Here is a 22723-nt window from a genome sequence, read left to right as displayed (position 1 = left end):
TGTGCTTCCTGGCCATCATGATGATGTTATAAACAGCTAAATTAGGTAAAAATATTATAGACTTCAGACAGAACTAGGCCCTCAAGGGAGTCAGCACAGAAGATGAGAAAACATTACAACTGTGGCTGGAGGTGCATCTGATGAGGGCTGGGCTTCAAGATAAAGATGGAATGACCAGGCCTACATGCCTTCCCAAGAGATAAACAACAAATTAAACATTATACTATAATTAGTATCATCTGGCCCAATAAAGTCAGTCACTCAGGTGTGTGACCAGGACTTCCTGATCCATCCCTTCCTAAAATGGGCCTTGTTCTTTCCATATACACTGCTATGTGACCTGCTTCCCCATTGGATCAATATTACCTAAGCAGCTGTACGTGTAATCTTATTGGTTGATCATAGTTTTGACACATGTTATATCTACCTCATGATTTTGTACCCACCTTGTGATTTTGCTTTATTAAACTTTCTCTGTGAGGTGGGGTCCATGGAAACCACTTTTGGGTCCCCTCCTGTCTCTAAGGAGCTATCTCTCTCAATAAATTTTTCCTACTCTTAACCTCTGTTGTTCCTTAGAATTCATTCTTTGATTTTGGGTAACACAAACTCAGCATATCTGATATCTAGCAGGTTGGGAGTTATATTATTTTCCCTATATCAATATAATAATCTTTCTTCTGCCCAGCCTTTTCACCAGACTATTTCCACCTTGGAGCCTGCCAACCATGGATGGAAACTTCTGAAACTGTGAGCCAAAATAAACTTCTTCTTATTTAGGTTGTGGGTTTTGCATATTTTGTCCCATTGAAGAAGCTAAGTCATATAGCTGCCCAGAATAAAGACCTCATTTCATAATCTGTATTGCAGGAACATGTAACCATGTGATTAAATTCTGGCCAATGAGATATAAGCACTAATACAATATGACATTTCTGATATTGTCCCTAAAACGACAGATGGTGTGCACTTATTTCTCCTTCTTTTTCTTTTGTCCTTATGCCTCAAATGCAAATGTTACACTGGAGTAATATCCCCTATTTTGTACAATGAAGACAAAGTTGACATTAGAGGGATGATCAAGTGCTGACCTGGGAGAATCCTAGGTCCCCAAAGACTTCATGGAACAGAGCTACTACAGTAGCCTAACCACCCACCTCCACACTTTCACATGAGAAAGAAATAACCCATCACCCAATAGAATCAGTGAATCCAAAATTTGAAATGTTAATACTGTCACATTTTTATTTCATTCTTTTTCTTATAAAAGTTTTCACCATAGTGTCTGAGAGAGCCTATTTTCAGATACCATAGTGTTTTCATATCATATGAAGGATAGCTATAGAGACACTTGATTTATTGTATTAATTTACAAATTTATTACCAAAAAAAGAGAGTATTATTAATGGACCTGAGAACATCCCTGAGACTTGGAAACAAGCTTGCGGTGGAGGACCATAGCTTGTCTTTTACCAGAAAATGCCTTTGGAGACCATCTGCTAACGCTCCACCTCCGGGGGTCAGCTTCAGGTGGCTGACTGAACAGGCAGAACACATCTGATTGTAGTCTCACTGTGCCTTTGTTCCATGACCGAGGTGAATCATACCTTCTTCAGCCTCAAGTATTTTATCCTGTAAAAGGAGATAATGTTAAACTCTCACAGATTTGTTATGACTTTTAAATAAGCATTTCCATAGCCTTGCACAATCCGTGGCACAAACATACCAAAAAATGGCCCTTCACTCCCCGTTATCACTGCTTACACAAGATTTTATAGCACCTATGTGCATCCATGTGCTTCCTCCTTGAGCTGGCATGTACTCATAATGGTCTTAAAAGATTGTTTACTGAGACCTTTGGTTATTGAACTGTCTTCTAAACACAGGATCAAGTTTTTCTCCTATAAACGTGCAGCATTAATTCTTTTTTTTTTTGGTACCAGGGATCGAACTTGGGTCCTTGTGCTTGCGAGGCAAGCAATGGAACCACTGAGCAAAATCCCTGGCCCCGTGCAGCATTAATTCTTTTTTTTTTTTTTAATTTTTTTTTTTAGTTCTTTTATTGGTACATTTTAGGTATACAATACGTTTACGTTTATCATTGGGTGTTTGTACCTGTACATGATGTATCTTGGTTCTTATTTTTTTTTCCCCATTACCTGTGCACCCTTCACCCCCTCCACCCTTCCCTATTAACATAGATTTCATTTCCATTTTTTTTCTTTTTTCATAGTTTTTCCTTTCCCTCTTTTCCTTTCCCCTTCCCCTCCCTTCACTCCTTCGTCTTTGGACCTTTTTTCCTATTTCAAATTATCAATTATTCATTTTAATCATTTTAACCCTTGTTTACACTATCAGTTTCTCACACTAGTGAAACTATTCGGTATTTACACATGTGTGTCCTATTTATTTCACTTAAGAGTATGGCCTCGATATGCATCCATTTAGCTATAAATGACTCTAGTTTTTCATTCTTTATGTCTGAGTAGTACTCCATTTTATTTAAAAACCACATTTTCTTTATCCAGTTTCCTGTTGATGGACACTTGGGCTGTTTCCAAACTTTAGCTATTACAAACTGTGCCACTATAAACATGGGTGTGCATATATCGCTGTGGTATGATTCTTTTAATTCTTTTGGAAAGATACCCAGCAGGGGAATAGCTGGGTCAAATGGGACCTCTAGTCCTAGTTCTTTGAGGTATCTCCATACTGACTTCCACAGTGGTTGCACCAGTCTGCACTCCCACCAGCAATGGAGAAGGGTTCCTTTCTCCCCACAACCCCACCAGCATTTGTTATTTGTTGATTTCTTGATAGCAGCCATTCTTTCTGGGGCGAGGTGGCATCTCAGTGTGGTTTTCATCTGTATCTCTTGAATGACCAGTGATGTTGAACAGTTTTTCATATATTTGTTTGCTGCTTTTACTTCCTTGTCTAGAAATGTCTGTTCATTTCAGATGCCCATTTTTGAATTGGGTCTTTGAATTTGGGGGGGTCTAATTTTTTTCAATTCTTTATATATTCTAGATAGCAGTCCTTTGTCTGAGGTACAGCTGCTAAAATTTTTTTCCCATATTGTAGGTTGTCTGTTAGCTCTGTTGGTGGTTTCTTTTGCAGTGCAGAAGCTTTTTAATAAGATGAGATCCCAGTTGTTGCTTCTTTCTGGTAGTTCCCATGCTGCTGAGGTTTTGTTCATGAAGTCTTTTCCTATGCCAATGTCTTCAAGAGTTCTACCTAACTTATCTTCCAGCAAGTTTAGTGTTTCTGTTTTAATATTTATATCTTTAATCCATTTTGATCTTAGTTTAGTGCATGGTGATAGGTATGGGTCTAGTTTTAATTTTTGGCATGTTGAAATACAGTTTTTCCAGTTTTCCTATTTATTAAATAGGCTATCTTTCCTCCAATGATGGTGGTTGGCTCCTTTGTCAAAGATGAGGTGGCTGAGCATGTCTGGAGTTGTTTCTGCATCTTCTAATCTATTCCACTGATCCTCAGGTCTGTTCCTTTGCCAGTACCATGCTGATTTTATCACAGTAGCTTTGTAGTATAGTTTCAATTTGGGGGTTGTGATACCCCCAGCCATGTCTCTGTTGCTTAGAATTGCTTTAGCTATTCTAGGTCTCTTCTGGTTCCAGATGAATTTTTGGATTGTTTTCTCTAGTTCTGCAAAGTATATTGTTGGAATTTCAATTGGCATTCCATTGAATCTATATAGTAGTTTTGAAAGTATGGCCATTTTCACTATATTGGTTCTTCCTACCCAGGAGCAAGGGCTGTCTTTCCATTTTGTTGTATCCTCTTCAATCTCTTTTTTCAGAGTGCTGTAGTTTTCAGTGTAGAGGTCTTTTGCTTCCTTTGTTAGATTGATTTCTAGATATTTCATTTTTTTGGATGCTATTGTAAAGGGTATTGTTTCCCTAATTTCTCTCTCAGTGAGTCTGTTATTTGTGTACAAGAAGGCTATTGATTTTTGAGTGTTGACCTTGTATCCAGCTACTCTACTGAATCTGTCAATTAGGTCTAGAAGTCTTTCAGTGGAGTTTTTTGGGTCTTCTATGTAAAGTATCATATTGTCAGCAAATAATGACAATTTAATTTCTTTTCCTATCTTTATTCCTTTTATTTCTTTCTCTTTTCTAATTGCTGTGGCTAATGTTTCCAGAACTATATTGAACAGGAGTGGTGATAGTGGGCATCCTTGTCTTGTTCCTGATTTTAGCATGAAAGTTTTCAGTTTTTGACCATTTGGTATGATGTTGGCTGTTGGTTTTTCATAGATAGCCTTAATCAGGTTAAGATAAAGACCTTCTATTCCAATTTTCTGTAGGGTTTTTATCATGAATGGGTGCTGGATTTTGTCGAATGCTTTTTCTGCATCTATTGAGATGACCATATGGTTTTTGTGTTTTTGTCCTTGACTCTGTTAATGTGGTATATTACATTTATTAATTTACGAATGTTGAACCATCCTTGAATCCCTGGGGTAAATCTGACTTGGTCAGGGTGTATGATCTTCTTGATGATCCTCTGTATTCTGTTTGCCAGTATCTTGTTGAGGATTTTTGCATCTGTGTTCATTAGGAAGATTGGCCTGTAGTTCTTTTTTGGTTGGGTCTTTCCAACCAAAGTAACACTTGCTTCCAGGAATGAATTTGGAAGTATTGCTTCCCTTTCAATTTCCTTGATGAGTTTAAATAGTAATGGCATTAGTTCTTCTTTAAACGTCTTGTAAAATTCAACAGTGAAGCCATCTGGACCTGGGCTTTACTTTGTTGGTAAATATTTTATTACATTTTCAATTTCACTCATTGTATTTGGGATGTTTAGAATTTCTATATCTTCTTCATTTAACTTCGGCATTTCGTATGTATCTAGGAATCTGCCCATTTCTTCTGTGTTTTCCATTTTATTGGAGTAGAGGTTCTTGAAGTAGGTATTGTTGAGCCTCTGGATTTCTGTTGGATCTGTTGTGACTTCACCTTTTTCATTCTTAATTGCATGTATTTGTGCCTTTTTTTCCCTTTTTTTGATAAGGTTGGCTAAAGGTTTATTGATTTTATTTATTCTTTTAAAAAAACAACTCTTTGAATCATTGATTTATTGTATTGTTCTTTTAGTCTCCATTGCATTGATTTCTGCTTTGATGCTTATAATTTCCTCTCTTGTACAAGCTTTGGATTCATTATGCTCTTCTTTTTCTAGGAGCATGAGGTTCTGCATTAGGTTATTTATCTGAGTTTTCTCTGTTTTCCTAATATGGGCATTCACTGCTATGAATTTCCCACGTAGAACTGCTTTCATTGTGTCCCATAGATTCCTGTATGTTTTACTGGCATTTTCATTTACTTGTAGAAACTGTTTAATTTCTTCTTTAATTACTTCTGTGACCCATTGGTTGTTCAAGAGGGTGTTATTCAGTTTCCATGTGTTTATTGGGGCTTTGCGGTTTCTTATGTTATTGATCTCCAATTTTATTGCACTATGGTCTGATAATATACAGCAGGTAACTTCTATTCTTTTACATTTACTTAGATATGTCCTATGAGCTAGCATGTGATCTATTCTGGAGAATGACCCGTGTGCAGCCAAAAAGAATGTGTATTCTGATTTCGTGGGGTGGAGCACTCTGTAAACATCTATTACATCCATTTGTTCAGTAGCTTAGTTCAGTTCTAGAATTTCCTTGTTAACTTTTTGTCTAGATTATCTGTCTATTTGTGATAGTATTGAGGTCCCCCACTACAATTGTGTTAGTGTTTATTTGGTTTTTCATTTCTATTAATATTTGTTTTGTATAGTTGGGGGCATTTGTATTTGGTGCATATATATTTAGGATTGTCATCTCTTCCTCTTGGATTGTTCCCTTCACAAGGATGTAGTAACCATCTTTGTTTCTCTTAATTAGTTTTGGTTTGAAATCTACTTTGTCTGCAAATAAGATTGTTACCCCTGCTTTCTTCTGGGTTCCTGTGGCATGGAGAACTGTTTTCCATCCTTTTACTTTCAGTCTATGAGTTTCTTTTTGAGTTAGGTATGTTTCTTGTATACAGCATATTGTTGCATTTTCCTTTTTAATCCATTCTGCCAGTCTATTTCTTTTGATTGGTGAATTGAGGCCATTAACATTGAGGGTTATAATTGATAGATATTAATTTATCCTTGTCATGATGTTTTACTTTTGTTGGCTCCTTTATTTCTTATTTTTTCCCCCTTTCCCTTTAGTGTCTTACCTTGCCTGGTGGCTTCCCTCTGTTGGGCCTCATGGAGTTGTGACCTTCATTGCTTTTTTCTAGGATATTGTTTAGAATTGCTTGTAGTGCTGGTTTGGTGTTCATGAAATTTCTCAGCTGTTCTTTGTCGTGGAAGTATCTAATTTCCCCATCGATTTTGAAAGATAATTTTGCAGGATACAATAGTCTAGGTTGGAAGTTATTTTCTTTTAGTGCTTGAAATACTTCACTCCAGGCTCTCCTTGACTTGAGGGTTTGTGTTGAGAAGTCTGCTGTGATTCTGACGGGCTTTCCTTTGCAGGTGATTTGTTTCTTTTCTCTAACTGCTTGTAGGATTTTATTTTTCTGTTGGGTTTCTGGGATCTTGACTATTTTTTGTCTAGATGTAGATTTTTTTTGATCATGGCTAGTTGGAATTCTATATGCCTCACTTACCTCTATGTCCAATTCTCTACCTCTGTCTGGGAAGTTTTCCACTATTACTGCTGTGAACAGTTTTTTATGTCAATTGTGCTTTCTCTTGTTTTTTCATGGACTCCTATCAGTCTTATGTTATTCTTCTTTGCATCGTCTAGCAGTTGTTGGATTGATTTCTCGTGGTCCCTTACTATTTTTAAGAAATCTCTATTTTCATGTTCTCTAACCGCGATCCTGTCTTCTATATCTGATATTCTGTCTTCAGATTCCCTTAATCTGCTGTGAAAACTTTCAATGGAGTTTTTGATTTCTTGAATATCTGTTTGAATCTGTTTCATGGATTCCATTTCTTTCTTTGTTGGGCGATCATGGTTTCCATTTCTTTCTTATGCTGGGTATTCATGGCTCCAGCATGTTTCTGAGCTCATCTATTTTTTTTTATCTGTTTCTGTTCTGGATCCTCTAATCATATCTTTCACTCTTCTCACCATCTCTGCGGATATCTGGGAGATTATTTCTGCTTTGAATTTTTCTAGAGCTTCATTCATCTGTTTTGTTACTTCCTGTGCTATCAGTTCAGGGTGTCCAGGTGGTTGATTATCAGACTTTTGCATCTCATTTCCCCCAGAAATTGCCTTTTGTGGGGTGAAAGTCTGGGTTTGTGACTTGCTTAAATGCCTGCTCATTTTTGTTTTTGGTACGGTCCCTAGTTTAGTTCCTGGTTGATATTATGAAGTTGTTTATTGTAAGTATCTTTGTTGATCTATTTAAAACCCTTATGGAATGATTGCTTCTCAGAGGTGTCTACCAGATATAGCTGGTCTTTAGGTTTTGAGTCTATAATTACTCTGAGGCTATCTCATTTTCATTATACCAGGAAGGAAAACTGTTTAGATCAATCATGACACCTTAGCCCAAGTCATACAATCAGCAACACCATAGCATCAAATACCTCTTAAAGAATGACAATTTGTGGTAGTTATTAATCTATCACCTTTAGCTGTGTGAATTAAATCAAGATCGAGGACCAACCCAACATATAGTGAATAAACTCTTCAGTATAACAACTTTACCCTTTGGGATGGGGAGTTAGAAGGGGTTGGGAAGGGAGGGATAGATGGGAAGAAGGATAGGGGAAGGTTAGCAGTGTGGCCAGAGGACACAGGTGAGAAGGAAAAAGAGAATAATAGGAAAATAAAGAAGGACTCCGACTGAGGACCAAAACCGGGACAAAAAGGAAAGATGAACAATGTGGGAGAGCAAGAAAGTGAGTGTAAGAGAGAGAGAAAGGAAAGAGAAAAGAAAGAAGAAAAGAAAAAAAGGAGAGAAAAGCAAATATTTGCAAAGAGTAGGGAAAAATTTAAAGATAAGAGGAGCAAAAAAAAAAAAAAAGAAAGAAAGAAAAGAGAAAAAACCCCAAATAATAAAACTAATTTTGGGAATAAAAAATAACCATGAAGATGAAGGGCCTCTTTCAGGGTATGTCTATGCTGTCACAATAGACAGCGTGGGCAGCAGTGTGCAGATATAAGTCAATGAGTCTCAGCAAGCTGGTCGCAGACCCATGAGATCCAGGCAGATTTCTGGCTGCAAGTCCCAGGTTGAGCTCCCTGTCCTCCTGTAGGGTTGGACTCTGCAGAGTTGTATTGCAGGTTGCAGCTGCCCTTCCCCTGAAGACAGTCCTGGTCCTGATGGGAGGTGAAGATGACTCCAACTTACCCAGTACAGTGGTCTGGTGGTCCGGTGTCCTCTGCACCTTTGTACTGTGGAACCAGGTGGCTGTACCGAGGAGCGGGGTGGGGGGTGGTGTCTAGTGGATTGCTGCCAGGGCGCGCGGGCTGATTCGGCGAGTTCCGTGCGACTGGCGACGTTGCTAGGGCGTCCGCAGACCTGCCTGTCTGCAGCGGGCTGATTCGGCGCGGGCTGATTCGGCGCGTTCTGCGCGACTTGCAGCATTAGTTCTTAAGTAAGATCTCAGCAACTCTGATAAACCCATGGTTGAGGACTGGCTTTGGCAATAACAGTGACAAAACAGATTTCATCAGCAGGTGTTTGAAGCCCAATGTTTGCCTGAGTTTTCTTTGTTAATCCCTGATTTCAAAGGAAGAAATGATCTTTGCCTATTTACTTTGCTTGAGTGGTCTGCTCAGGTCAGCAGAGTCTTTTTTTTGTTTTTTTCACTAGTCAGGATTGTTTTTATTTTTAACTTCCATTTCTCCCATGATACGCATAATGTTAATTCAGGCTATGCCAATCCTCGCTTCTCCCTGTCAACTGGCTGATGACATATGAGACAGCTTGTCAGGCTGTAGCTTCTGTCTCTGATCAGAGAGCTCAGTTTCAGCTCCCAACTTCTATTAGCTTCATCTCTAATCCCACATGGACATCAAAATGTCTTCCCTAGCCAATGGGATCTAGTTCTAGGTTCAGTATCTCATAAGCCATTAGTTTCAGGTGCACTTACCACTCTAGTTTTGACTTAACTCTTCATTTCTGGCACTGGAAATTTTTTTCTTGTTTTCATAGCTACTTAAGATTTTTTTCCTATGGAAGTAGCATTTTTATATATTTGGACTCTGGGTGACTGAGACCTTCTATACTAAGCCAACTTGTTATATGAACCAGAAATTCAATTATACTATATATTCTGTGTCATTGTCTCTCTCCTGCACAACAACAAACACATTTTTTAAAAGAATTCTTTCTGAAGCCTCTTCTTTCAGCTTCAGGCTGGATCTGATGATGTCTAGACCTCCTCCAGTGCCATTATCTTGGGCCTTTGCTATATGTCCTAGTACGGGTAGGCAGGGCAGCAGACTGCCTTGTCATCCTCCTGACAGCAAGGCCTGTTTCATGTGCTGTTCTGGCTTGTCTGTCCCTCTTCTCTTGCTGCATGAAAAGACAGGCTGCCGGTCGCTTTGCCATACATGTCATATCGGTCATTTCCAGAGGCTGTTTCTGATTGTCTGCCTATCTCTCGCCTTCCTTCTCTTGCTTTCTTTGCATGATGGGCATGGGAAAATGCTGAGGTCTTGTAAGTTTCTGGGCAACTCCTGGGTAAGGCAGCATAGGCTTCTGCTTGGGGTTCCACGGTCCCCCTTCACCGGGTCAGCCAAGGGGGACACAACCGAGATAGCCCCTCTGGAGATTCACAGGATCTAAGCCCTCTTCTTCTCTCTTTCTTCGTATCCATCTTTCGAGTTTGAGGAAACTTTCTTTAGTATCTGATCAAAGAGCAGCCCGACGACCCCGAGTCGCAGATGGCCTGCCACGTTTTCCGCGCCACAGACCCCAACCAGGCAAGTCCCGGGCACCAGGCCAGCAGAGTCTTATTAATTGCTGAATTGAACAAATAAAAGCTTTCTCTAAAGTTTCTCACTGTGCTGAAACTCTGTGTCTTAGAGTATGCATTTAGATAGCTTCTAAACAGGAGTAGAGGCATTTTACTAACTGGAGCTGTGGGGTAGCTTTCCTGGACTCAATGCATTATAGCTTTGTTATCTCCATGAATGTCTTTAACATTAGCTTTTCCTTAACTGTCTTAATTGGTCATCTGCATTTTATTAGTGACTGCTTCCTGTGTTTCTAAATTATAAGTCCTTGTATGGTGGGCATCAAATGGTTGGTGAATTTTTCCTTCTACAATACCTACTAGTGCTCTGTATATAGCAGGTGCCAAATGATTAAGTGAATGAATGAAAAAAAAATCAATGAGTAAGCAAGAAAGTTTTTCTTGGTTTGTTTCTTATATTAAATATTCAAGTATGTGGTAAAAGTCATAGAAATTTGTTGATTTAAGAGATCATAACCTCATCATGAAAGGCTTTCTTTAAATTCAATTTTTAAGAAATGATTTCATTATCAATTATTGAAGACTGATTGGAAACCTATAATAAGAGTGGCTTGATCAAAAGTGTAATCCAGTGTCATTTTCCCCTCAAGTAGAAGCCCAGGGGTCTCCATCCAGGACTAGTGTGTTTCCCTTGATGACAGGTGCTCAGGGTTCTCTCATCTAGTGCTGCCATCCCCAGAATGTGGCTTTTGCCTCCTGGTCCAAGGTGACTACTCAAACTCCTACAATCATGTTAGTGTGTCTACCACATGGAGAAAAGAACATACCTTCTTCTTTAAGGACACTTCCTGGAACTTGCTTCCACAACTTTGGCTTATGCCCAATTGATTGGCCAGAATGGAATCAAATGGGATTCTGGGAAATGTACTTTTTATTTTCAGCAGCCACATGCCTACCTAGACTTCAGGGATTTTGTTGCTAGAGGAAGAACGATAGGACAGATATTAGGGGACCAATAGAAGTCTCATTCACCATTTCCCATTGCTATTTGGATAAAGTCTCCCTTGCTCAACAAGGTTCTGATTGATCTAGTCACTGCTTGATCTCTGGCCTTATCTCTGGTTACACACTTATATTGTTTTGGCTCTATTTTGCTACTCCCATTTTCTCTAAAGAGCAGGGCCTTTAGACCTCAGTGCCTTTGTACCTGTGGTTACTGCTGGGATTTAAGAATCTTAGATTAGGCCCTCTGTCCATATGATATATAGATTTTTATAATACCTCATACTTTCTCTTTATAGCACTTACCACAATTGCAATTGTGAATTATTTATATTATGATATGTTTAATATATATCTTCCCCTACCCTATAAGTTGTATGAATAGGCTTTGTTGAAGCCTATATTCCCAGTATTGAACTCCCCGTTTGTCACAAATTAAGCACTTAATAAGTATTTGTGGGATCAGTGAAGAACTTTCTAGAGGAGTGCTCTCATTTTACAGATGATGTAACAGTTTAGCCTGAATACTCAAAGAATTTGGATTCCAGTTTTTTTAATCAGTTAAAATGAAGGTTTGACTCATATTGAAATGGTCTGGCCTAATTTTTTGTTTTAGCAAGGATAGTGTATCAAATAATATTTACTCTTCATTTGATGGTCATTATCTTAACACATCTAACAGTCAACATTTTAACTAACCAATTTTAACATTTTAACTGACCAATCAGCACCGACCAAATCCACAGATGCAGAATGAGGAAGAAATCAGTGGATGTAGCCTATGTAACTCTGGGAGACAGACTGGGAAGTTGCTTTAAACAAATGTGCTGTCTATCAGCTGGATTTCTTTCCAATTTCTCCTTCCATGAAATGTGGTGTGCCAAAAAAGTGGAATGATTTTGCTTCTGGATTGATGGAGGATTTATTTTATGCAGAAATTGTCACCCTTAGGTTGAAAGAAAAAATAATTTTAAAAAAGTGTCAGTGGCATGTTGGGGCTGTGAGTGACAGTCATGCGTGAATTCAGCAATTCTTTTTTGTTTAAACAGCAGAGGGAAAATGGCATCATGTCATGTTGTCCTTATTTTTAAACATAAGATGCTAAAATCATCATGAATGAGGAAGTCCAGGAAAAAGGAAGATGATCTTTGGATTACCCTGAATTCTGATGATAGCCCACAAGCTTACAGAATGTTGTGATTTAGGGATTTAAATTGTTTTGAAAGCTGTTAGTCTCAGTTTTCCTGGGATATGGGACTTTGATGGACTGAGGAAACAGAATCTTTACATTTGTCAAAGGCTTCTAAAACTACAGTACTTTTTTGGCATTTGTTCAAGATTTTAATTTAATAAGACATGCCTTGCATCTTTGAAAAGTTTAGTACTTTAGATCTTTACAAAAATTCCCAGTGACTGAAAGTGGACCTTTTTCTTTCCTAGTACTCCCAACAGCACTTACCTGTAAAGGGCGTCCCAGAGTCTGACGCTCCTTCCCTTCCCACAGTGCTTTCCTGCCTCTGTCAGTGTTGCGATCTCTTGCCTTTGAAACGAGGGAGAATTAAACCACAGAGCTAAAAGATGGAGATGAAGGGGGCAAATTCATGATCGTGATAAACTTTAATTTGAACTGAAGCCAGTTCTATTCCCAAACTGTTCCCAAAATAATTTGTCTTCTAAAGAAATTTAGTCATCAAAGTCTAAACACAAACCAGGAATAAAGGCCAAAATTTTATCCATTTAAAAGTGTTATTTCACAGTGTATTTCAGCAATTAACACTTCAGATGAGGTTGGTGTAGTTTAAAATATGCCCCATCTCTTCTAATTAAGAAAATGCCCATGTACCTATTCTTAGTAGCTTTAAGGGAGATTTGAATCAATGGGAACAAGTAGGCTTTCCAGCAAGGTAACTGTCAGTCAATGAATGTTCTGGCTACTTGATATTCAGAATAATATGATCAAGGAGGAATGCAGTCAGTCAATCAATCAAGCAGGGCTTTCTCCAGGTGTGGAGGAGAGCAAAGGGGAGAAGTAGTTCTCAGAGTAATGAGAAGACAGAGTTAGTGTTATGGTTACACTGACTCTACCCAGTAGGGAAATCTATTTTCAGCTTGGATCCCAATGAGGAAGTGACACTTCCTGTCACAGAGATGTTAAACAGTCCCTCCCTTGGCTCTGGCTACATGGCATATGCCACCCAAATGTAGACAGAGTCCTCAGAGTGACAGAGAGCCTGGCCTGGTGTGTCATTCCCTGGAGGATAAATAAACCAGGAGCGAGTATATTTTTGGTAAGCAGAGTTTATCAAGGAACAAAAACCTCCTCAATCCTACTTCATACAGAGAAATAAGGAAGTAATCAAAGCCAGTAATGAGAAGGTGGAAGAGGAACATAGTAAGGAGCACATAAAAGAAAACCAGCACATCTCAGAAAATAAAGATGGGGTTCTTCCTGTGCCACTCACAGTGTGGGCTGGTACTGGACTGCTCACCAGTCTACAATGAGAAAAAGATGTAATATATGGATTTTAGAGACATTTAGAGAAAGTACTTTAGAAAATGTTATAGGGATTTGATTTGCTGCGGTAGCCAAGTATGATCTTGGATTTTTAAAATTTAGCTTGTACTAGAGGAAAAAGGAAACGTGAGTGACATATAATTATTACTCAAGCCATACAGAAAGTCATGAGTCCATTGAATGAGATGACTGACCAAATACGTGGGTATTTAGATGTTAAACTAAAGGTGGATATGAGACCAAAAGATAAGAGGCAAGATGGAAGGTTTGGATTTGAGCAGCAAGAAAAACAAGAGAGATATACCCCTAATATTACTCACTCCATGCAAAAAGCCACATATCTATCAAAGGAGCCTAAAGCTTGGGTGGATGAGTATTTTGGAATTAAAATAAGGACAGTCATGACAGAGCTTGGGGAGCAGAGGCTGGGCAGTAACAGTAGACTTAAGGACCAAAGAAGTGGATTTGAGTTTTCTTCTGCTTAACCAGGTGAGTAATCTTGGACATGTCATTTCATCTTTCTCTGGGTTAATTTTCTCATCTGCATACTTTTATAGGTTACCGTGAAATATACATGGAAGACTATATGTGAGAGGATATTGTGACTGTACATAAGGTGAGACTTTTAGAAATTAAATTATTAAATCAATTATTAATTAAATTATTAGGGGATAATAGAAAAAGCGATGGCCTAGAAAAGGGTGAACATTTTCTATAAAGGGCCAGATAATAAATATTTTGGCTCTGTGGGCCATGTACTTGCTGTTGCAACTACTCAAATCTGCTGTTGTAGCATGAAAGGAGCTAAATATAATATATAAATTCATGTCATTATTAAACTTTATTTACAGAACCAGAAAGTAAACTGGATTGCCCAAGGGGCTGTAGTTTGTCAACTTTTAGCCTAGAATCTAGAGATCTGGATTCTAGTCCTAGCTCTGTTTTAATCTCGCTAGGTAACCTTGTGAAAGTTATTTCCAGTTCCTCAGCCTCAAGTTCTTTATCACTATCAGACCTTCCCGGGTCTCTTCAGTGCTACGACATGTGGAAAAGTGAGGCAGAGACAAGGAACTTTGCAAAAGCAAAGGGTTTTAATGACAACATTTTGATGAAAAAAATATAGCTGTGTATAAGAGGAAGAATTAACTGAAGCATAAGTACAGCATGGGGATAGGTAGAAAGGATGTAGTATAAAGCTTGAGAAAGGACAGTAAATAACTGTGTAGCTTCTAGAGTACCCAAATATATCACAGTGAATGTGACATGGGATTGACCTCAGCTTCCCTGCCAAGAAGAAATCCCCCTCAGCCCAAGACCAGAGAGTGGTCTGGCACTCAGGTGCCTCATCTTTGTCCCCATGCAAAAGATCAGGGTGTTGGGGAATAGATTGGAGGAAACTCTTAGCAAATGTTGTAGGTTCCCTTCAGTTAATCCCTCAGCACTCACCTTATCTATGGTAGATGACTTCTTGCCCAGGAACTCATGACTTTCCATTCTTTGGCCACAGGTACTTACTTTGCTTGCACTGGGGGAAGACCAGAAATACTGAGAGTTAACCTGATCAGGAGTTGTGCACACCCAATGAGAGATGGTAGCTGGTGGATAAATAGTCCAGGTCCCTTGCTCCTTGGGTGAGCCAACTCTCAGATGTCTTCTTCACTATTTACCAGAGATTCACATAAGGATTAAACCCCAGTTTCCTATAGGAGTCAACTCATTAATTCCCTTTTACTCATTTCCTTCCTTTGACTGTCTTAATTCCCCTCTCTCTTACCAGTGCTTCCTTGGATCACCTATCCAATAAGGTACTTGGACCTAAATCTTTGTCACCTGCTACTTGGATAACTCAAAAGAAGACAATGGCGGTTAGCTATAGTCATTAGGAGAAGCAAAATGCTTAAAAATACAGAGTCTTTCAGTTTTAGGACCTGTCTCAACTACCTTCCTGTTGCTGAGACACAACATAACTCAAAGGAGGAAAGGTTTATTTTGGGTCACAGTTTGTAGAGATTTCAGTCCATAGTTGGTTGGCTCTAAGGCAGAGTGGCCTAGCAAAGGGCCATGATAGAGGAAGCTTGCTCATGGCATAATAGGCAGGAAGCAGAAAGAGGGATCAAGGGCAGAGGGAGGAAGATAAAACCTTCTATGATATGCCCCTAGTGACCCACCTCCTCAGACCAGGTTTCATCTCCCAACAAAACATTTCGCTAGTGGACTAATCCACTGCTGAGTATCATGCCTGAATGATCTAATCACCACCCAAAAGCCTTACCTATGAGCACATAAGGCTCTGGGGGGACATCTAGATATAAACCATAACAGGACCATGAAATGTTCCCTGCAAAATATCAAAGCACTAGAAGAACAAATCCACACTTGTATGGTAGGCTTCCCAGCCTTCATGGATCCAAAAACATTATCATCCATCCATCCATTTATCCATCCATCCATCCATCCATCCATCCATCCTTCTATCCATCCTTTTAGCCAGCCAGCCAGCCAGCCAGCTAGCTATTCCCTTTGTCTGCACACTTATCATACAATTATTGAGTTGTTGGTGTTTTTAAATATTATGTAAATCACTGGGGACAAGAAGATATCAAATCCATACTCTTTAGAAGTTAAAAGTCAGTCCAATTGATCAAATAATTAAAAGCTATTGTAACAAATGGATCAATAGGGATGTAATGCACTATTTGGAAAGCATAAGGCAAGAGCTGCTATTTTATGTTGGTTGTCTTTACCTCTATTCTCTAGTAATGTCTTAATTTGTTTCACAAATATGGCCACATGAATTAGGGTTGCCTCTTTTCTATTCTTAAATGCTTGGTTAAAGTATTATCTGCTTCCTGTATGGACTTCTTTCTTGCTCATCATCCATTCTCATCTTTTTAAGTTTATAAATCTTGATGCCTCAAATCTGATGTGTGACTAAAGGTCACAGTAGGATGGATGAAGTTTTGGGAATCTACTGTACCTTGCCACCAACAGCTTCCACTTGTCTCCTCCAACTAGGTTAGAATAATTTATCTTTTGACTTGGCTTTCTTTCTGATACCCACATCTTTCTGATAAGGCTGCTATAGTTTGGATATTAAATCTCCCCAAAGTGTTTGTCTCCAGCCTGTGGTGGTAGTGGGAAATGTTAGAACATTTAAGAGGGAAGGCCTAGTGGGAGGAAGTTAGGTCTCCTGGAGTGTGCCTTTTAAGGGTTTTTGGGAACCAAGCACCCTCCTGCTTCTCTTTTTTTTGCTTTGCTGCCATGATGTGAGAAATTTTCTTGCCATTCAATCCCACATAATGTATTGTTGCACCACAGGCCCATAGGCGATGGGGCTCAGTTACCATGGACTGAAATCATGAGCCAAAATAACCCTTTTCTTTAAGAAGTTGATTGTCTCAGGTATTTTGTCACAGTGATAGAAAGTTGACTGACAGAAAACCTTTTATAAGATCCATAAATACTATCCATTAATACTAAATAATAGCATCTGCACCATGTTTTATTATTTTCTAAGAACTTCATAAAATTTCAGGATTGGAAGGAATATTAAAGATCATCTAGTCCAGTCACGCATCATATCCAAATCTTTCCTACATAAGCTTAAACACTCCCACTGATTTCCGAAACAGCATTCTCTAACTTCCTGACATGGAACCATTCATTCCTTGTTGTAAGATAGGCCAGGTGCTTTGTAAAGTAAACATCTACTTACTGCAGGCCTACAGGTCTCATGTTCTCAGATTTAGCTCCTTTACATTCTGATCTCATATTTAGCTTCTGAATCCTCTGATCCCATTTGTTCTATCCCTTGCTCCTTACTTTATTCTCCCAATACCCTTTCCCACCTTTTGATATCCCGTCCTTCCTGTCCTAGTCATCACTCAGGCTTTCTCATGCTTCCTCTTGGATAGAGAGCTACAGTACTTGTCTTGGTCACTTTCCTCATCACTGGGACAAAATACTTGCCGTTTAAACAAGGAGAGATTTATTTTGGCTCATATTTTTAGTCGATAGTTGGCCGGCTTCAAGGCAGGAAGGCATGGTGGGAAGACCTGGCTGCTCACATGATGGCATCTAGGAAACTGAGCAAAAGGACAATCAGAGAAGGGAAATATGCCCTTCCAGGCCATGCGCCCAGTGACCCACCTATAACCAGGCCCCAACTCCTAAGAGCAAGTTAGCAATAGGCTCCATGCTCTAATCCTCTTCTAAAAACCCCACCTATGAGAGCATGGGCTCTTGGGTGACATCCAAATATAAACCGTAACAGTACTCTTTAGGTAAAACTCTTTTCCAGTCACTTTTGCTATTACTTCAAAGTATAAAACAACCATTATTATGTTCTGGGTTCTGTAAGTCAGAAATTCAGGCAGGATGTAGCCCCATAATGCTTAGGGCCTTGGGTACAACATCTTGAAGGTTGGAAGAAGGGGAAAGGTTTGTTTGCTCACATAAGTAGTGGTTGATGTTGATTGTTAGCTGGGATGACTTAATCATCTGGTGCTGTAGCTAGAACACACGCATGAGGCTTTTCCATGTGGCTGCTGGGCTTATTCATACCATGGATAATGGGTTCCCAGGGAAAGAATACCAAGAGAGAGCTGGGAAGAAGATGTGTACTTTTTATAACATCTTTGGAAGTCATACAGTATGATTTTCTCTACTAGTCAAGACAGTAACAAAGATCTGCTCTAATTCAGGGAAGATAATTTCTGTTCTGTCCATAAATGGGGGAGAAGTAACATCACACTGTAAGAACAAGTGTGTTGGGATATACACTGGCATTGCTGTCTTTAGAAAATATAGTCTGACTTATGGTCCTTGTGCCCTAGCACTCGACAGCTTCATTCTAAGCTCTGCTTCAAGGAAAGTCCCTTGGCTTGGACCCAGTTCTGTACAAGCTTATTCCTTATAATAGATAAAATCTAGTTTTCTGAAGATCCTACACCCTGGCCTTAATTCTTTGTACTTGAGGCCACACAAATCAATCTTTTACTTCTTGTGTATTTAAAGAAATCTGTCCATTAATCCTGGTGTTTTGGTTCTTTAGGCTAGCCATCCTAAGTTTGGGGTTCTCAATCCATTTTGTACATTCTTCTTTGGCAGGCTTCAGTTGATGTTCAAATCCTTTAAAATGCTGAGATCCTCAAATGAATACATACTCCAGATGTGACTCCTCCATTTCAGATTAAAGAATGCTGATCACTCTCGTGATATAGTTCTGAACAACCTTCACTCAGTCAGCCCAGGCTGTTCTGGCTTTAATTTTTTGGTAGACATGTGGTACTGTTGACTCATACTCAGACTACTGTCAACTAAACCTCCATAATCCTCTCACATGTTTTGCTGCTAATCCATGTTCTTCACTTTGTACTTGAGATTTTTTTAAAACTAAAGTTCAAAACTTTTCATTTTTTCTGTTGAAGCTCATCTCAATAAGTTTAGCATTCTAGCCTGTTAAATCATTTTGAATACTGAGTATTATGTGTTGTACTAGAATTCCTTCCAAAGGTGCATGTGGCCTCAAAATTCTGTTATGCTATCCAAGAACATCTAAGTCATTGATAAATATGTTGAACACATATATGATTTCTTATTTGATGAGCATATGGACCAGTGGTGGCGAACCGATGGCACGTGTGCCACAGCAGGCACTCAGAGCCCTCACTGTCAGCCAAGTTGCTCCAGCAGCTGAGCATCAGATATTCAGGTTTAATTGTAGTGTTGGCACTTTGTGCTAAATAAGTGGGTTTGGGTTGTAAACCTCTAAAACATTCGCCACATTGATATAGATCTTCAGAAGTGGACAAGCAGGTAAAAATCATCCCTTCTGAACCATCCAAAGCAAATTAATAATCCCCTTAAAAGCAAACAATGGGAAGTGAATAGAGAACTTCAGTTCTGAAAGGTAGTAGCCAGTGTCTCTTGGCAGAAGCCCCCACAGGTGCCCGTGGGCCTTCACATTTTGATGGGTTAACTTGTCCAGGGTCAGTAAAATAATTTTATGATGTTTGTTAAATGCTGGTGCATAATGTACTATCAACACTGAACTTCACAGTAAAAATTAAAACCAATATGATGAAGTTATGGAAAAAAAAATCATCCCTTCTTTTGAGATGAAGGAACTAGAACTCAGAGAGGATTAAGATCTGCTCAAAGTCACATTATAATAGGTGTGGCAAAGGAGGAATTTGAACCTGTATTCTCTGCTCTTTTGCTACACTGAGATATTCCTCCAACTGTGGACACTTGGCTATGGAGGATTCAGAGGAAGAGCAAAGTGCAAGCCACATGAGGTGAAAATAAGCTCTGACAGTGACTTGTGGGAAAGACAACATGAAACATTCCTTGCCTAATTTGCTTTTCTACTGTAGTGCATTTAATTCTCCTTATATTCAGAAGCCTCAGTCTCTGAAAGCAGTTTCCTGAATATCTCCTTGAATCATATACCTACATAAATACATACCCCTTACAAGAAGATGCCCGAAAACTGGGAAGACCCTCAATGTCTGTTGGAGTTGAGGTGATCAAGAGTGGAGCTGAGCAGAAGGACCAGCTGACTCAGCCTGGAGTGACTTGACTTTAGCTCCAAAAGTCCTTGGAAATGGCTTAGTCCTGGGAAAATCAGTGCTGTGTTAATTAATTCTAGGTGTCTCCTTCACTGAGTTAAGGAATACCAAGAGAACTAATACAGCATTATTTGGGAGTATAGATTGGCATGTGAGTCAATGGATGCAGTAGGGAGATCCTGTCTCATTGTGGGTGAGCAATAGGCTAGGAGCCCAGATAGAACAAAAACAAAGGAAAGGGTATGGTCTCACTCTCTCTGTCTCCAGGAGCTGGCATACATTCTTCTTCTCCTCCCTTGGATATCAGAACTCTAGAGTCTTTGGCTTTTGAACTCCAGGAATTACATCAGAATCCTCCTCTACCTGAGGTTCTCAGGCCTTTAGATTTGGACTGAGCCATGCTACTGGCATCCCGGATTCTTTAGCTTTCAAGCAGCCTGTTCTGGGCCTCCTCAATTTCCATAATAATGTGAGCTACTTCCCCAGTAAATCTCTTCTCATATATCTCTGTATATCCTATTGATTCTGTGTCTCTGAGAACCCTGCCCATTATAGTCGCTCTGTGAGTAGAATAATGTAGAATTCCACCCTCTAGTCTCTTCTTTTGTGTTGTACTGGTATAAGGAGACCATAAATTCTTCAATAGATCTTCCAAAAAAGTAAAGTCTGGGCCGGGGATTTAGCTCAGTGGTTCCGCTGCCTGCCTCGCAAGCACAAGGTCCCAAGTTCGATCCCCGGTACCCCTAAAAAAGTAAAGTCTGTTTTCTCTCCCTTGGAGTCTGGACTGCTCTATGATGACATATAATATAAGGAAAGTGGTACTGGGGCATTTTCCTTGCTCAGGCCTTAAGACATTAGCAGCTTCCATTTCCTATCTCTTGGAACACTTTCTCTTGGAGTTCTGAACCACCTCTCAAGAGGTCCAGTTACTGTGAGACTGCTATGCTGAAATGATTATACGTGGGCACTCCTGTTAACAGTAACAGCTTGGCACAGCTTCCATCCATCACCATGGTACCAGGCAGGAAAGAGAAGGTGTTTTGGATGCTCCAGCTCAGCCTATGAATACCACCAAATGAGCACCACACCTGAGGTTACCAAGCACATTCATTTAGACCATAATGAATTGTTCCACTAAGTCTCACTCAAATTTCTGGCCCACCAAATAAGGTATAATAAAATGTGTTTTTAAGCTGCTAGCTCCTGGGGTGGACAGTTATACAACAAGAGATATCTGTAGCAAATGCTAAAACTGGCCTAAGTAAACCATATCTCATTTTTCTAATCCATATTATAAACAATACGCTCTTTATCCAAATATTCTGCCTAAGATCTATACCATTTCTGACTAACTTTAGCAAGCCTCTCCTGTATGAGTAAATGGTGCAGGGTGAGCTGAGATGCTGGCTTTTACTACCTCCATCCACTCTTGCTGTATCAGCTTGGCATGCCATCTTGGCAAACTTTCTTCCCTGTTGTCTCACTCACCTCTGAGAAGTGTGCTTCAAGGACTCCTTCTTGATGAGATTCACATTTTCCATTCCAGTCTTTGGCAATATTTTAGCAACGACAGACTGTACCCTCTAGGCTATTGTCTGCACCCAGTGAAACCTCATGCATTGCCAGATTTATCAGAAAATCCTTGACTGATTCTCTACAATTTGACTCCATGACTAAAAATCTGATTGATAAAACTGTAGATGCCTGGAGGGCAAAGGCTGTGCTTTAAGTGTCCTTTGCTGTCGGGTGGGGGTCTAATTAGAAGAGGTGGGTTATGTCTTTGGATAAATTAATACATTCTCTCCACTGTGGTAGTACCATGTATCTGTTCTTCGCCTACTTCTCATACCCATTTAACTTAAGCTCTTCTTAGCGACTTCTCCTTTTGAGGAAATACAGTTCTTAAGAAAGAGTAGAGTTCACTGTTGTTGTCAGATTTTTAAATAGAAAGGGGATGAAAGGGCCTTGCATCATTTTGAGACTCCGCAGCCCTCAATTCTCAATGAATAATTTGCTCCTGATGCTCTTCCTGCTTAAAACCTTTGACATTTTTTGGACTGTGAGAAAGAGGAAGGTGACACAAATGTTCACTTATCATGCGTTGGGGTGGCAGGAGCAAATGTCAGGAGGAGGCTCACAGAGTCAACTCACAGTTAACAGCTATTTGGGAAAAATGTTCCCTGAATAATCTCAGAGTGTTGAGGCTGTAAAGGACCAGTCAAGAAAAGAAATGTAAGAACATGGGGATATTATAGGTAGAGGTGGAATTAGCACACGGACTCTAGTCTATCTCCCAGTCAAATGCCCTTAACACCATGCCGTCTTATAAAAGAAGTGTGGATTTTTAGATCAGGAGGAGAGAAGCACATATATTTGACTCCCCATCTTCTCTCCAAAGTCTATAGAAATCATGACAGAAGTTCCAGAGGAAATAAACCCCCAGCAATGTGGAGAGCGGAAGCAGCTTTATCATCACATAGAAGTTATTAACATGTTTGGAAGGCAGACCGTGAAAAGGTACACACTGACAGGTAAACAGATGGAGGGACCTACCACTGCCAGAAGGAGGGCTGGAGCCTCACCTGGAGCCCATCTCCTCCAGGAGTGTTGGAAGCCTGGACTTGCCAGGTAGAGAGAGCTAGTGTGGGAGGTGGCACATAAACTGTGGAGGAAATGTGTGCTAGAAAGT

General features: G+C 39.6%; 2 long non-coding RNA genes across 2 annotated transcripts; both read right to left on the bottom strand.

The window, feature by feature from the left end:
• Positions 1-1355: 1355 nt before the first annotated feature.
• On the bottom strand, positions 1356-8658 carry LOC147826449 (uncharacterized). Its single transcript, XR_015439552.1, has 2 exons — positions 8373-8658; positions 1356-1632 (listed from the first exon to the last, which is right to left on the bottom strand). It is a non-coding gene; the product is annotated as an uncharacterized LOC147826449 (long non-coding RNA).
• Positions 8659-10761: 2103 nt separating this feature from the next.
• Positions 10762-20497, bottom strand: LOC110345678 (uncharacterized). Its single transcript, XR_002389171.2, has 4 exons — positions 19932-20497; positions 14909-14987; positions 12407-12518; positions 10762-10923 (listed from the first exon to the last, which is right to left on the bottom strand). It is a non-coding gene; the product is annotated as an uncharacterized LOC110345678 (long non-coding RNA).
• Between the last annotated feature and the right edge of the window lie 2226 nt (positions 20498-22723).

Source organism: Heterocephalus glaber, unplaced genomic scaffold (genome assembly GCF_053883595.1).
Source record: "Heterocephalus glaber isolate CG9 unplaced genomic scaffold, H.glaber_assembly_v1.0 deba00001472, whole genome shotgun sequence".
Taxonomy (NCBI): domain Eukaryota; kingdom Metazoa; phylum Chordata; class Mammalia; order Rodentia; family Bathyergidae; genus Heterocephalus; species Heterocephalus glaber.
Note: the sequence above shows the minus strand (reverse complement) of the source record. Positions and strands in the feature narration are given on the sequence as shown.